Source organism: Artibeus jamaicensis, unplaced genomic scaffold (assembly GCF_021234435.1).
Source record: "Artibeus jamaicensis isolate MK-2021 breed Jamaican fruit bat unplaced genomic scaffold, CSHL_Jam_final contig_548, whole genome shotgun sequence".
Classification (NCBI taxonomy): domain Eukaryota; kingdom Metazoa; phylum Chordata; class Mammalia; order Chiroptera; family Phyllostomidae; genus Artibeus; species Artibeus jamaicensis.
In genome coordinates, this window is record NW_026521883.1 from 1455143 (window position 1) to 1472376 (window position 17234).

General features: G+C 42.9%; 1 protein-coding gene and 1 long non-coding RNA gene across 7 annotated transcripts in view; one reads left to right on the plus strand and one right to left on the minus strand.

Annotated features, from left to right (window-relative positions):
• The window catches only part of SAMD4A (sterile alpha motif domain containing 4A), a 202496-nt gene that overhangs the window by 112104 nt on the left and 73158 nt on the right, over positions 1–17234 (minus strand). The gene's annotated exons all lie outside the window — the stretch shown is intronic.
• LOC119056955 (uncharacterized) lies at positions 3022–17127 on the plus strand. 5 transcript variants are annotated; one of them, XR_005083979.2, is made up of 7 exons: positions 3022–3107; positions 6021–6132; positions 10178–10302; positions 10415–10494; positions 12453–12533; positions 14073–14225; positions 14597–17127. It is a non-coding gene; the product is annotated as an uncharacterized LOC119056955 (long non-coding RNA). The 5 variants fall into 5 exon arrangements; XR_005083980.2 differs by lacking the exon at positions 10178–10302 and having other exon boundaries at positions 14597–17126; XR_005083981.2 differs by lacking the exon at positions 6021–6132 and having other exon boundaries at positions 3034–3107; positions 14597–17126.

A 17234-nucleotide genomic window follows, 5' to 3' on the forward strand; every position in this document is an offset into this window, starting at 1 on the left:
AGACTTTGTCTCGGACTTGAAAACCTGTTCCTCTCCCAGCTGTCTCTCAGGGCTGTTTTCACCCCGGTCAGCCTTCACAAACGGATCTCAGGCTGCACTGCAAATATAAGAGCGTGAAATCGGAAATAAAATAGGTGCTTCTACATCTATTTTAATCCCATTTATTTTTAATGACTACTGAGGTTGGGCTTTATGTGAAAGCTGAGAAGGTGGTTTAAATCTTGATTTAGCTCTTGGTTGACTGGTAAAATATTGTCATTCTGCTCAAGTGAAGATAAAAGCCATTGAAAATGCCATCCTTATTTAATTTTCCTTTAAACTAAGTGCACCTCCTGGGCACCTTCTTGCAGGGTCTTAAGCCCCTATGATTTAGCAGTTTCTGGTTTACTGGTGTGCCCCATTCCATCAACGTGTGGCACATACATGTCTGTGGGCCTGTGGCTACTGGAAGGTCATGCTCACCATCAATAACACATACATTCTCATCTCAAGTGGAAATCATTTGCCCTCTTGGTTGAGCATCTCCCATGATATGTGCTATTTATAAACCAAAGGCATTTGGCTCAGAATGGGGGGGGGCTGATACAATTACAGTAATTGTATGATTTTGGGGGTCCCCTCTTCACCCCAGTGGCCTACAATGATGCTCCTGGGTTTCCCACAATCATCTGCTTCTTCTCCTGCCTGTAAATGTCAGCCTTGCTTAGTCATGGGTGGTTTCGAGTTCCCTCATCAGACTTAATCTAAGAACCAAAGTCTCTTTTTCACTAGGTTTCACCTGAGCAACAATGGAAGCAATTTGTCTCTTACACTCGCTCCTTCTGCTCTAGAGTTCATGCCCTGCCCAGCTGTGTCTCCTCATTACTAGGAAACAAAACCCATCATTACTCAGAGCAAGGAAAAGATCTCCGGTTGAGACAGCTTCTTTCTTCTCTAAGTCTGAAATATCAGGTAAGTAGTGCTTTCAATCTGCTCAGAGTTCAGTTGGCATATTTTAGTTATTCTAGATCCAGAAAATGTTCAGAAATCGGGGTTCATTAAGAAGGGTCAGAGAGATGGAGATGGATAATGATCAACCAGGAAATAATGAGGACTGAGGAAATCTAACCAATTTCATCAGGAAATCTCTGTGGTCATCCATCTTTTCCGCCATCAGCTCCAAATTTGGACCTAGGCCCTGAGAGGCAAAAGACAAACCCATCCATCTCAAACGTCCACTCAGGTGAAATACCATTAAATTGCGTTATTGTCCAGAACTGCAGAGAGAAACATTTTTTTTTCTAGTTAATCTGTCAGCCATCAGTTGTTCCCCATTAACTTGAGAGAAGCATCTGGCTTACGCTCTGGAATAAAATACCTTGCAATCTATCAAAAGAAAACCCCTAAGAGTTGTTACTGAAACGAAGAATGGTTTGTTATTTGTTGGAAGTGGGTGGATTCATGCTTTCCCATGAAGTTCATGATCTGACATTCTTTTCTTCAGGGTCTGCATTCTCAGGATGAACTGGAACCTCAATCATACCTGTTTTATGATTTTAAGCATTCCACATTAGCACAAATGAAAGCATTTCATATGGCTTTTATTATCAAAGAGAACAACGACCTCGCTGTGTGGTAAAATACTATCCTTCCTGAGAGTTCTCAAATCCATCTGTTAACATGTCCCAGTGTCCACAGACATTCCCACGTTTTCCCCGCAATTGTTGTGCTTTGCTATAGCATCCAGACCCAGCACAAAGAGAGCAGAAGATCCTTCCAAAATGTTTTTAGACCAAAGAGAACAGAAAGATGACTTAAGACACTTTAAATAAATTTCCTTTCACTGTATCTTGATCTCACTTTGTGAGAAATAGGTATGTTCCTAAATTACCTGATATAAAGCCACGTTTTAATAAATCAAAGCTCTTTAAAGGAATATACGTTCTCTCTCTCTCTCTCTCTCTCTCTCTCTCTGTGTTGGGGTTACATAAATAAACATGTATTTAAAAACTTTTAGAGCCAAAGATCATATCTTTCTTGGAACAAGTACTTTGAAATATACTGCTGTTCAACTCCAAATGATTTCTCCCTTATTTTAGAGTTCTTTGAACTAACAGCACTGCACAGGGAGTGAGAAGGAGGGAGAAGAGGTGGAGGGAAATGGAGAGGTGGGAGAGGGGGAAGCGGAAGAGCAGGAGGAAGGCTGGGAGAGAAACAAGGCAAGCGCTCACGAGAACTTGTGCACGTGGTTCCGCCCAGCATCTCTAAACCAGCACGTGCCCTTGATGAGCGTGATAAGGGAGCTGTCTGTCTGCTCTCTCCTGAGCCTGGCTCAGCTCTGTTGTAACTTACATAGTGTAGGCATCTTGTCACGCTCAGTAGACATGTATGTTTTACCCAACATGCTGTCATGACAAAAAAAAGCCCAACTCTAATCCAAGACAATTGCATTGAGAGTCAATTAATCTTAAAAGAAACTAGTTAAAGCATGAAGTCATAAAAATGGTACACATATACAAAAGTTGATATTTATTTTATATATTCATAGATAAATATATGTGTGTACATTTACTCACAAGCTTGGCACAGAAGCAATGCCTTATTTTTAAACGGGTCCATCCATAGTCTGGAATTCCTAATTGTCTTTCTCATACTGTGATTTTCAGGTTCAGTTTCTTTAAAGGAGAGGAAAAAACCAAAGATGGCTGAAAATCAGTATGACTATGGAATCTGCCTAGATTTTTATGGATTCTCCCCAATCTTTTCAAATTACTGTTTTTATACGTAACTTAGCCAATATTTTTGGTTTTTAAGCAAATTCATCATTGACAAGTCTTTCTAAGACAACAGTGTACATTTCATAAAAAACACCTCTCCTTTTCACACCCATATCAACTGCTTACATAATACTTATTTACATGTCCCAAGTGGAAAGAGTACAAGTGGCATAAACAGATCTGGGAACAAACAACTCACAACTGGCTCCTGAATGAACTGATTGGAGACTCGGGGCGGGGCGGGGCGGGGCGGGGTCAGGGGGCTGGGGCGGGGCGGCAGCAGGCACTAGGGAGCAGTATGCCCTAGGCATCTCCTACGCTTGCCAGAGGGAACCGGGCCCAGCTTGATCGGTGAGTGGGTCCAGTGAGCTCCTCTGCACCTCATCTGAGGCTCAGCCAGAGAAATTGCTACTGATCTAGTCCAGTGCTGGAGGGAAAAAATGACCAGGTTGGACCTAGGGAGGGACTGTAGGTTGGTCTCTAACCTGACGCCTTTCTAAGGCTTTGAAGGGTCATTTTGTCTGCTCAGTCTTCACCTTACAGACTGACTGGATAAACCTCCTCGATGCAGTACATGACACCACTGTAAGCTGCCAGAAAGAAAATGTAGTCTTGCTGTTAGCTAAACAGAGAGAAAAACTAAAAGGCAGAATATAAGCATATATTATAGAAGTTTATGTATATAATATTGTCATTATATAAAATTAAATATAAGTGTATTCTACATTTATATGTGTTTTACATAATATATTCTGCCTTTTAGTGATGTGTGTCTGTAAGTGTATATACATATGTCTACAGTATATATGTGTGTGCATGTATACTTAGCTGATGGTGCTTCATGAGCTTTAAGATCCTTGCACTAAAAATTTGAATTCCTAAAATTTCAGCTATATTGAAAAATTGGCTTAGTTGCCTTGGTTCAGTACTTCAGAGCTCAGTCCATCATTATACTCATCATTGCTAGTATACAGGGTTTAGATAAAAGTATTTTGCATGAAAAGTATCGAATACAGTCTTAGTGTCAAGGAGCGAACAGCCATGATCGTATGTCCTGGCTGATTCCACTTTGCAGTACTTGCAGCTGTCAGGGATGGTATATTTGAAGGGCCTTTATTTAGCTCTTGAGTTTTATTTATTTATGATTTATTATTTACATCCTGCCGACTTCCACGAAGGATTTGAGGCAGCTTAGCTCTTCAGTTAAGCCCATTTTTAATCAGTTTCAGTCACTTCTCCCTCCTCCTGCTACAACCAACTTCAATGAAGTCGTTTTCCCTGTGTGATCAATTAACTTGGACTCCTGGGGTCAGGGCGTTCCTGAGCAACAGAGGCGGTGTGTTTGCATAGACTGTGACCTTTGGTTAGCTGCCTGGTGCAGGGAGCTACCCCAGCAGCACAGGAAATCCTGGCAGAACTTCCCAGGGCATCCCCTTTTGTGTCCAAAGTTCTCCAGGGTATGGCGTGGGTGTGGAGACCCACGAGGTCACCATCAGTGTACCCTGTGCTGTGGGAGCTGAAACATGAATGTTCTCAAGGTCCTTCTCTGATGACGATGAGGAATGTGAACAAGTGCCCCATCTAGTAGGGGTCCCCACCAATATGTTCAATAATCACATGCTCACTCTTTTGTGTGAAACAGGAGAAAGGGCAAAGCTTTAACCTCAGCGCCTGTTTAGTTCTCTACACCTGACAAGTCTCTGACTAATGGAACAAAATATCCACGGGGGTGATTTCAGGCAGCTACTGACCTCTCTGGGTTGAACAGGTCACTGAACTTTACTCTGCTTGGTTCCTCCACCTACACCAGCGACTTTCAACCTGTTTCATCTCATGGCACATGTAAACTAATTACTAAAAGTCTGCAGCACACCCAAAAATATATTTTTTGCCAGTCTGACAAAAAATAGGTATAATTTTGATTCAGTCACACCAGATAGCTATTGTGTTGGCTGCTGTCATTTTCTTATTAGACAGTCTATAGGAAAAGAGGTCAGTGCCTGTGATTAGTCAGTAGTGCGTGTTTTATAAAATTCCTGCAGCCCAGCAGTTGAACATCGCTGACCTACACCACAGTGATGAAAACACCAGGCATGAGGGCTGCCGCACACGGCAGCAGTGAAGCCCCTGAGGCCCTCACACCTCAGAGTTGCTCCTGTGTACAGCATCTGACCGCCTTCCTGTGTGCCCAGCCCCTTGCTCCAGGCATTTCCCTGTGGGAGTGATGGTTGCCTACATCAGTGACTCACAGAATAAGAAAGAACTTTCTCCTTTCCTTTGCCAACACAAGACACTTGAGGCAAAACTTGTGCTGGGGAAAATGTACCTAGAGAGAAGTAAATAAGCAGCTGACAACTGCTAGGACTTAGGTCTCCGGCCCATTGCTTCTTGGAACAAGTTACCAGCTTCTCAGAAGACTCTTGCTCCATTAAAATATGGGGGAAGAAGAAATATAAAAATACTGTCTACTTCCTATGTTCCCATGAAGATTAAAGGGAAGAAGGTGATTTGACGACAACTCAGTACCATACCAAGAAGAGTTTAGATATCAGTGAACTTTGGGAAATTAGATTCACCAAGACCCTGAGGCAAGGGCAGTAAGACTCCCGGGATCTCTAGAGTGGGCTTGGCTCACTTCCCTGGTCCTTCCTCCCAGCCCCAAGCACACCCCATGAGGACCCTAGGCCTCCAAAACTGCCCCAGTGTGTTCTCTTATTCAGGGCTCTGGGGTGGTCCAAAGTGTGGTCCTAGGCAATGACACAGCACAGGTAGTTTCCAAAGGAAACTTCCAGAGTCAGCCAGTACTCTGTAACAGCTAGGGTCCCTGGCCGTTGGTTTTTGGTGTCATGTTCTGCCTCATGACCACTAGATACTAAGGTTTGGGCGGGGCAGATGTCCATCCATCTTTCCCCAAAGCATCAAGTAGAGCATCCCCAAGAACAGGGATGGTGATTAATCATGGTCCAAATAAAGGAAGGGCTATGAAAGAGCCAAATGTCTCCTCCTGATAAGAATGGACACCACCAGTGAAGAGGGCAGGTCTCCTGTGAACTGTGAAACTGAGTTCCCAACCACGATGCATCTCAAATGCATCACAGGCCCGTGCAGATATTGATCCCCTCAGCCATGGAGCAGCCGGGCATGAGTAAGCGTAGCTGGGTACTGAGGAAATGTTAGTACTTGCTCCATGTGCCCAGGATTTCAAGGACAGAGAAAGAGCCATAGAAATGTAGAACTGCGATCTGAACATCTTCTGTATTTCAGAGACCCAGCGGTAAATGCTTGGATCCCAAGTGTTACCTATTTCCTTGACTGGTTCCTTGTGTCTGTCTATGACATCAGGCCCTCGCCTGCATCCAGTGAGCCAGGCTGACAGGTAAACAAATGGAGCAGAGAACATGAGACAACGCTGACAGCGGGTTGCAACACTCTCTGGAGAAAACCTTGACTACAAAGTTAGAAATCGTCCCTCTATGCGACCTCTCCTTTTCTCCTCCAAAAACCTAACATCTCTGATTTCTCGACTGGCAATGAACAAACAAGAGCAACAGTCTGATCACACTGTTAATTCTAGCTGCCTCGGGAAGCAAAAAGGAGTCAGGGATAAAAATCTGCACTCAAAGGAATGATGCAGCAGAGCAGTGAGGAAAACTTTAATATATGAATTAATAGTGCTACTTACAGAAGGAAGGTTGTAGCTGATGAGCAGTTTCAGTTCCTCATCACACCACAGATAGGTGGTGGGTGAATTAATTTGCTTCAGAAGCCAATATACCTGGGACATTTCATAGGAAAATATTATAGTGGCCAATAGTAACTGTAATTTATCACTGTAAATTTAGTGGGGAAATTGAAAAAATAATCACAGTGCAGGTGTTAGACATGTCTAGAGATTATATGTAATGCACACTTTTCTCTGAAAGGCATCCTGAACACCGCTTTGGCATTGGGTCCCACTGAGAAATAGTTGCTACGTTTCTCCAGGAGATAGAGAAATGGAAAAAATCAGGTTATTTGTCACTTGCCCTCTGGGTTTGGCAAAATAAGAGAAATCACACAAAAAGCTAGTCAAAGAATGAGTTTTACTATTATTTTAAAGGACACCTGTATAAGTATCTCAGTATCTCTTGGTATCTTAGTAGACAGGTTCATGCTTGGTAATGTCGAGAGCTAGGGAGCTTCTCCACCTCCACCAAATAAGTCAAGTCCAAGGTCAAAGGGGAAAGGTCCAGAAAGAGGTCACCTAGGGGAGAGACCCTAACAGCCTCCACCACATCAAAAACAGAAACCTCTCCATAGGTGCATGAGGGAAAAAAAAGACTTTGACAGCTTCAGATCAAAGTATCTCTCCATATGTCAACAGAGAAGAGTCAACCAAAAACATAGTCAATGAAAACAATCTGGACAGAGAGACATGATATGAAAATATACAGAAATGAGGAAGAGTAAATATAGAAACCAAAGTTTATTGAAAAGCTGAATTCTATAGTGAGGAAAGTTAACCAATTCTTCCCATCTGATTTGTATTCATTTTCCATGTCCACCACAAAAACAGCTTCCTCTATAATATTTTGATTTTAATTTTCAATTACAGTTGACATTCAATATTATTTTACGTTAGTTTCAGACATATCTCCATGACATTAATAATAATAAATATTTGCTGATCATCGATTATACACCAAACTCTCAAGAGCACATTACACTTATCGGCTCCTTCCCTCATCAAAACAAACCTCTGTGGCCAATTCTATCCCTACCTCCACTGTACAGATGCCAGCTGTGAAGCACAGAGAGAGCAAATGAACTGCCCAGGGTCACACACCTCGTGAAAGGTAAAGCCTACATTCCCACCTGGACCTTGGCTGTCAAGCCTCTGCTCTCAACCGCTAGGCTTTACTCTCCCAACAAAAAGGAAAGTTCAAAGGGAAGAGAGAGAAAACAATGCCAGTGGGGAAAAAAAAGGGCTCTGCCTTCAGCTCGCTGGAATAAATTCAGTCGCTCAACTCCTAGTGCTTTCCTTCTGTATTCCCAAGCAAAGTGCAGAGCACACTGCCGCCCCGGCCTCCACCCCACTGCTCCCCCACTGTGGAGAGGACCTGGGATGTGGGCAGACCGATCCCAAGACATGGTCTCTGAAAAAGCCTATCTTCTCTATGCATGATAATGAGCTGCATTTTCATTGATGGATTAGCATTCTGTGAGCTTGGAAGGGTATTTCCAGATCAAGCTTCAGATCTGCAAAGCTGAAGACCGGCTCCTAGTCTACGGTGAAAAAAAGCCAAAGAAGGACAGTGTCCCTTGAAGTGCAACCTGGAACAGTCATCGAGCCTATTGACTTTTCCAAGAGAGAATAAAAACGAACATCATTTACTGGACACTTAACGATATACGCACCAGACTCTGTATGCAGCTGCTCTACACGCCCCCTCCCTCGTGCATCCTCTGTGCTCTCCCTGCAGAGAGGGGCAGGGCCCACCAGGCCATGGAGTGAAGGCTGGTAGTTCCCCAGTGTTGCAGACCAACACTGCCCTTGGACAAAGTTTATGTTGGCCTGTGGCTACATAAGGCAAATCCGAACAAGACAATGAGTTCTTCTGGAAGCAATACGTACATGGTATAGAGGACTATATTCTGAGATTTTATTCTTCCCACTTTGGGTGTTGAAATGTCTTTTATGAAAGGATTGCAACATCATATGACAATTTTACTAATATCTTTATGTCTGAAGATAAAAGCTAACAAGTCTATGTTGAGCCTCCTCAATTAAAAGAAAAGATGTTGTTATATCATAAAGTCCCCAAGTGTAGAGCCACTGGCCCAGGGGGCTGACGTTCTGGGTTTTGCCTGACATCGACCCTGAAGAGACTTTAGAAAGCAAAGAGTCAGTCCCACTGGCTGAAATATGCCCTGTGCTGCTGATGTCTTCCTTGCTACCTGACTTCCAGTTACTCCCTAAGTCCCCAGTGGCTGCTACCAGTCGGAATTCCCTGTCCTTCCTGGCCAAGCGGACATGCTGGGCAGAGTTCAGGACACAGCTTTAAATGTGGTTTCCTGATTAACAGGGAGACTCCAGTTATGCAGGAAGGAGTTGGAGCTTGCCAACTATAAGTCATAGTCATCTCCCGGTTCTTAGGAACGAACACATCAACAGAAATGACCTCGGGCAAATTACCATTCCCGAGAAAATCCCCGACAGCTCAGAGAGGGACTCTTGTCGCTGCGTTTCATCTTCTGTGCTTTCTTATGATAAGAAAACGACACACTTAAGACTCGGTTACTCTAAAACACATTTAAACCAAACAATTTTGAGAAGGCTGATGGTGACCGAGATAAATGAGTGCTGAAAGGAACCAGACACATCTCTGTGACATCCTGCTGAAGAAAGCGGGTGATGAGAAGAGAGCCCCAAAACAGGTGTCGGGAGTTGGGGTGATTGACCTGGTTCAGAGGCAATTTTGCCTCAGGATCTTAGGAGAAATCCTTCTTAAGTCTTCTGCTTCCTCACCTGCAAAAGAAGATGGCTGGTCCCACTACATTTGAAAATCCTCTGATTCTGTGTATTACTTGAAGAAAAGGGCAAGGTATCTCTATGTGTCGAGAAGAACAGTGAGAAATAATATTGAAAGAAAGCCTTGAAGGAAAAGCAGTAAGCCCCTCAGGGGTCTCCAGGCCCTGCTCAGATGCTGCGGCAGGATGACCCGGGGGAAGGGAACCGCAAGAATGCCTCGGGGGGCTCCTTCCCAGAAGGAACTTCCAGCCCAAGCCCACAGAGAAGTGGGCCTGTCTTGTTGAGAGCAAGAAAGAGAAGGTAAGGAAGAGAACAAGAGGAAAAGATGTGTAGAAAGGAAAAGGCTTGAGATAAGGGGATGCTGTGAGTATCAAAATGAATGCGTACAACTCTGTAAGATTGACCGCCTCTGGGGGCGTGAAGAAGAGAAAGCTGGGAAGAGGGCAAGGGCAGAAGAGCAAAGAAGGAGGGAGGAAAAAGGAGAATCAAGACCCCCCAAAATACATTTTAAATAGAAATAGAATTTCTTAATTCACCCACCATCCATTCACCAAAAGAGTCACCAGATGTGAGGTCCTGTGGCACCCTGCCAAATTAAACAGAGAAAAGCCGCACTCTTAAAGAGAACAATCGAGTAGCATTTTCTGTAACATAGTGAACACAGAGACAGTCCATCTGTATGCAGATATGGAAGGGGGGAAAAAAACTGCACAAAGGGTCCATAACCTTTAAAAAAAAAAAGGTTCTGGGCTAAGCTATCCAGAAATAGAACATTTTGATTACAAAATAAAAACTAGGTCAATAAGATAATGGACATGATTTAAATGAGAATCACAGTGTTTGTAATGGACTAAAAATGGTATCAATATTACTGCAGAGAAGGAATATAATTAAATGTATTTTTAAACAGCAGCTCCCCAGCCCGGCCACCAGCATCCCTCCACCTCATCGGAGAGGAATGTGCTGGCGCGCTGAGAGCTGGTCTGAAGAATGCAGAGTTTCCGTGCTACTTTAGAAGATCCCAAATGACACTGGGTAGCTACATTCTTTCACTTGTAGATCACTGTTATTCAATTATAAAGCAAAGAAATGGAAAGGCCTGGGATCTGACCAGTTCATTCTTTTACCATTTTTACTATACAACCAGGAAATGTGCAAACGGAGGAACAACAGCCACCATTCTCTTTCGTCCAGTGAAACCAGGGGGATTCTGGACCACCGCTTGAGGTGGGTATAGACCTGAAGAGGTTTATTTAGCACAGGCTACAAATTAAGATACAGGGCAGAAGTGCAAATTCCTGGTTTCCTGTCTGCAACTTGTAGTGTGACCTTGTGGAGAAACTCTGACTCTTGGGTGTAATTTATCTTCTAAAGCCTCACAAGCAAAAGGGAGGCAAAGAGGAACAAGATGAATTAGACCTAAGAAATCATGTTCTGGATGGTGAATACAATTACCACAGTGAGCAGGCAAAGGGTACTGTGGCGTTACCTCGGGCGCCTATGTAAGAGGCAGGTCTAGGAGTCTATTTATGATGAAATATCCATGGCCCTTCCAAACTTGGGATGCCTTCAGGGGTCAAAGAAAGATTGAGCAGAATTACTCTATGACAAATATATTAATGCTCTAGAACACACACACACACACACACACACACACACACACACACACAGTATTCCTTATTAAAGGAGATTACATCCATATTTATATGATGGAAATCTCAGAATAAGATATCAGCATGACTATATATACATCTTAACCATTCAGAAAAGATTATTCTCAAAATTTTATGGTGGGTAGGAAACATTTACTAGCAAGTTTTTTAAAAAAAAAAATTAACTATTTAATATGTATGCTTAAATTCCAACATACCAACCATTATTTGCAAGGCATTCATTCATCCTTCGAAACCATAAGCTTACCTCCCATGAAGAAAATCAGTTAAACAACAACTGAGTTTGTCAAACAAAAGACTGGTACTGAGTCATGCTGTAGTGCGATTCCTGTAATGCTGAGTTCCCGAAGTGCAACTGTGTTTGTAAAATGTCATTACATTAGTACCCACTTCACCCCCTCTTTACTATAATAAAAGCTATTTCAATACACAGCAAGTTGACAGACACCATGACCATGAGTCCTTTCTGTAAGTGACCCAAGTAGCTCCAAACCCCTGGTACTGAAATAAGTCACTGTAATAGGTCTTGAAGAATTCTACGCCAAGAGAAAGGCCAAAAAGTTAAGGATCATCTGAGCTCATCCTATCACTCTCGGAGTTGTTCTTATTTATAGTTCCTTCCTATCATCAGGGCCTCTAAACCTTGAAATGAAAATAGAGAAGCAAAAGTGTGGCAAGGGTCAATGCGACCAGGGTAAAACTTCTGCAAACGTCCAGAAAGCAGGGTGCTCAGTTTTCTGCTGAAAAGCATTCACTCAGTATCGTTGTTTAACTCTGACCTTCCACGACCTCAGTGTGGAGATCCTGATAGGGGTAAAAGAAAAGAACCGAAGGGTGAAGCAAGTGAAAAAAACACCAAAAGAATGCTCAGCACAGCATATGACCGGGGCACGCTCTGTTCTGTGAGTCTGGTGGGGGAAAATGGATTATTTATAGGAGAAGAGAAGCAAGATGACAAAATAAGCTCTTGACAAAGAAGATAAAAGCTTATGTTGGAAAAAGCTTGGGGGAAGGAAATGGCATCAGAGTCATTTGCACTGTCATAGAATGAACTTGGTCTAGCAGTGACTTTGGCATATTTTGGCTTCTCAGCAGGGAGAAACCAGCTGGGGGCTGGGGAAACTGGTGTTTTGGGAGAAAGAGAAACAGCTGCTTGAGCACAAGTGTCGTAGGAAGGAAGTCCTCTTCCCTACTGCCAGCCCACAAGACATTACTGTAACACAGTCTCAGGAGCTACTGTAATGAGACAAAGGGGGACAAGACCACTTGCTGCCAATGAATGCTCCAAGAGTTTTTGACAATGGTGCTATTTCAACAAAGGCAAGAAGGGAAAGAGCACTAGCCAACAGCATGGGGATCCTCCTCCATAAACAGTACTCATGGAAGGAATTCTAATTGTATTTATTTAAGTCACTATTAATTACTTACACAGGCTCGGGAACAGGGTGGACTGCTGAATCAATAAATGACGGAAAGGCTACCTATAAATAATATGTAAATCCTCTGTTCCAGGTCTTGTCTCTGATAAAATTTGGGAGTCTGATCGATGTATTGACTTTCAATTCCCTTCTCTCTGTCAATCTGTCAGCTCAGGTAAGTGGAAAGACAAGAGACCTCTCTCTGGAATGATCCTAAGTAAGAGACCTCAGTAACCCCTTCCACTGCCCTATCGGTACACTGTCAGTCAGTAATTATAATAGAAAATCTTGTGGTTTTTTTAAAAATAGTAAGCATTCTAATGGCTGAAAGCCCAAACAGACTGGAAATGAATATTGAATATATCAAGACTAGCCATTTTAATGGCAAAAATTATAAAACACATATTTTCATGTAAATGGAAATCCTGTATTTGTAAAAGCAAGCAAGATGGTTTTGTGGGACGGACACTTACAGGAAAATGAGAAAAAAAAAGATAAAAGATCCCCCTTCTAAAATAAAGTAATTATTTTTTTCTGAGCATACAATTCTCCAAAATTCTGACATGTATGCTTGCTGGGGAAAAAAAATTAAGTTGACAGTTCCCATTCTGTTATCCAACCCCGAGGCATAAACATTTGATTAAACACCTTAAAAGTACTTTTACACTCAAGGAGAAGGCAACAACCCACCCACCCCGATGAAGTCATGCTGGAGCTTGACTTCCACCCGGTCGCTGTGTTGGCCCCCACCACACTTCCAGTTCATGTCTCCCACTCCTCCTCTCCCCACTGGTCCTTCCCCTGAGAACCACACCGTAGGCCCCCAGGGTGGGCTGTCCCCCAGTGATTGCCACCATGCCATGTTTGTCTACTCATGAAACACCGTTTCTATTTCAACAACACCAGAGCCAGAATGGCATGTTCCTGCCCTGGGTCAATGTCTCCATTCCAAAGCAGGATCCTGTGACTTCCCACTACCTCAGGCCTCTGGCCCATTATTGAATACTCTTGTCCCTCGGCTTCTCTTTCTCCTCTGGCTCCTCTGATCCCCTAAAAACCTTAATAAACCACAACTCATCAAATCATGTTCAACTGCCTTCTTGACGGCCCCTATAGGAAGTCTAGTAGGCATCTCTAGCTTACCATGCCAATAAACAATACCACTCAATCACATCCGCGACTCCTCTCTCTCATGTCACACATCTCATCCAGCAACAGATTCTGTTGGCTCTGCCTTAAACATGTGTCTCTGGGATCCAACTACTTGTCTCTACCTCCACCCTCGCTATGCTGGTCCAAGCCATCACCTTCCCCCATCTGGAATACTGAAGTAACCTAACAGCTTCCGGCTTCCACTCTTACTCTTTCACTAAAGTCTATTGTCTGCACCACATTCACAGTGGTTATTTACAAAGTCCAAAGAGACTCCATTCTCCTTCTCAAACTTTCCAAAGGCCTCCCATCACACTTAAAATATAATCCAAAGTTTTATGGGGACTGTAGAACACCTGGTGGCCCCAGAACTCTACAAGCCTACCTCTCCAATGTCATTTCCTACCACACTGAGTCTTGCTCACCCCACTTCAGTTGCACTGGCTTTCCTACTATTTTTTAAACACACAATAACTCTGATTATCTATGTACATAGATTAAATATATTTATACAAATGTTAAATCTATTTACCCACCTACCAACCTGCTTTTTCTGATACAGCTTCAGGCTACACACTCTACCAATAAGGCATCTCAAGTTCAATGTCCCTATGCCAACACAAATCAGACGCTGCACCAAAGAGCTGTTTTCCCATCACCAGGCTGGATGTCTTCAAGTAGCTGCCAACCTCCACTGCACTCCAACCCACAATCGGTGAGCTGCCAAATCCCACCACGCTCCCCCGCACGGAAGTCTCCATTTGTCCTTTCCTCTTTTTCCCTCTGTTCAGTCTTGTGTCTGTCCTGCCTATCTCATGTCCGAAATCCCATACCTCCTCCAGTTGTCCCCTAGCTTCCTCATATTGCTGTGACAAGTGTCTTTCCAGAGGGCTCACCAGGGCTTCTTTCTATACTCAAGTTCAGGTCCACACATGTCAGCCACCATTCCCGCCTCCTATTTCTTAAGCCTTCAACTGCCTTCTTCTGTCCTTGTGCTGTCCAATATGATAGCCACTAACCACATGTGGCTATTTCAATGTCAGTTAATTGAAACGTAATAAAACTACAAATTCTGCTCCCCCGCAGCATGAGCACATTTCAAGTCACGTGTGACTGGGGTGCCCTACTGAGAAGCTCAGCTCTGGAACAGCCCCGTCATCGCAGAAAGTTCTGCTGGAACCTGTCCTCTCCGGAAAATGTACTCAACTCCTACAAGCAAATCTTCTGGTAGAATAAATTCCACACCCAAAAAGGCCTTCTGTCCCAATTTTTACCAAGACCTCACAGTTCAATATCAGGGAGCTCCTGAGACATTCTTCCCTGAGATCCACTCTCATTTTAAGGGAAAGGCAAATTACATTCCGTTCACCCTAACCCGCATCAACATGTCTTCCTTCCATAAAACCTATTCTCTGTGCAGAGTAAATATTTACACATTAATATTCAATTTATATCTTTTTAAATGCTTGCTCAGCTGTGAGGCCTTTACTATCTTGCTCAATAAGGTAAACTATTTTAGATCGAATGCTCTTGGGGGCAGGGCCAATATTTAATGATGCCAAGCATAGAAAGCTCTTTAGTGAGTATGTTTTAATAAGGGTGATAGCATAGTGGGAAAGCATTAGGCTTTGAAATTGCCCTGCATCTGAGGTCCTGTTGTGTTACTTTCTAGCCAGGGACCTTCAGCAAGTTATTTAATCCCTCATCATTCTCAGTTTAAGCATGTGTAAAACAGAGAAAATGAGAACTCTCTTCCTCATAGGGTGGTTGGGATAATTAAGTGAGATCAGACCTGTAAATCTCTTAGCAGTAATTGATACATAATAGCCACTCATTAATGTCAGCCGATGATGACATATATTATTTTAAATAGTTGTAAACAACATAAATTTAAATAATACTTGATTGAGGAGGTTGCAAGCAGGATTCGAAAGAAATCCAGAATCCAACTGCTGGGCTTACAGAGTCAAATGAACATCTTTAGATATGATGTGGTGGATATTACTGAAATATCAAACTGGAAAATATGTATCAGAATAACATAAATTTGAACATTTCCATTCTGCTTCTCATATAAAAGCTGCATAGAGTTTCCAGTTCTTTGGAAAATTCACTTCAGGGACGATGGAACCTTGCTTGGCAAGGTGAACAACTTTCCATTAGTTAAACGCAAGAAGGATGATTTCATTTAAAAGTGAAACAGGAAATGGTTAAATGGGTAAGACCTAACTGATCGTACTAGTTGTTTTTGAAAAATCTGAAAAACAAAACAGTTTAAAGCACATGTGTGCATTACTTTGCATTGAGTGCTTAAAGGTCCATCACCCCAGTGAACAAATAAGGTGGGGCACACACATCCCACACACTCAGAGCATGAGCCAACCTCTCCCAGCCATCAGTAGCTGAAATGCAGAGGTAGCTCTGTGTACTCAATAACCACATTTTGCCAAGCCAGTCATCCCGTCTTCCCTTGCTATGGCTTCTGAAGCTGCTAGGCCAGTGATTTTTAAAGTGTGCCCCTTGGACCAAGAGCAATAGCATCACCGGGAACTTGCCAATTTGTGGGCCCCACCCTGGACTTACTGCATCAGAAACTCTAGGGTTGGGGCCACCTGAGTGTATTTGAACAAGCTCTCCAGATGTCCATAGAGCCAGAGTCTGGGCAGTACACCTGGGCTGCACTTGGGCCCTCTATTCTGGGCGGCTACAGCAGAGAAGACATTAGGTCTCCTCTTGGACAGCTAGTGTCGAAAATATCGTTCACTGGCTCTCACCTCTGTGGACACATGATCCATATCTGCCTCCTCCACTAGGACTTGGTTTCCTGATGTGAAAAGTGATGAATCATTAATAATTTGCCAAGTACAGCCCAGGAAGAAGGGACCCCTGTGGCTCTAAGGCACCAACAAGCTGGGTCACGTGGAACAAGCTCACCCTGGAACCACACATTCTGTCCATCAGGTAGCATGGAGTCAAGATCAGACGGCCCAGAATCATGTAGCTCCATGGACTGGGCCTTTGACGGGAGTCACTGGTCCACCATAAGACGTGGAGCAGCAATGCAAAGGAAGGGTCCTGCAGCTAATTTAGGAAAGCCCCCTAAACACTTCTTGTTTAACTTCATTTTGGAAAACAAAAGAATCACAGAATCATATAACAAAACCCCAGCAACGATATGAAAAACAAACAAAAGGAAAGATACAGGAAACATTCTCCAGAGGTTTTTCAAAGCATAACACTTCTTAACAGTCGAAACTCATTTGCAGGGAAATGAGGAAGTATTCTGGATCTCAAAACTTGACTCACCATGTGAAAAAAGTTTTGAGCAACAATGCCTTAAATGACTTTTGTTGTCATCTTTAAAAGATCTAAAGCAAAAAAAAAAAACCAACCAAAAGCTTCTTTTAGTGCTTCAGTGCTTCCATAATGTTGACAGTTGTATTTTCACAATTCAAATACATTCTCCAGCAGAGCACCTCATTCATTTTTCAGTGGCAGGAAATAAAATTTGCTAGGCATAAATTTAAAGTCTTGTACATTTTTAAAAACAGGTTTTGTTTGAACATTTTTTATAAGATGTATGTAGCCACCTACTGTTTTGGTCACTAAAATAATTTTTAAAATCTAGCAGTCTTTCATAAGTTCACATACAAGATATTGTGTATAGCCAATTTCTGAAAAGAGAAAACAGTGGTTATGTCTGGGCAGTGTGACTGGGGGAGAG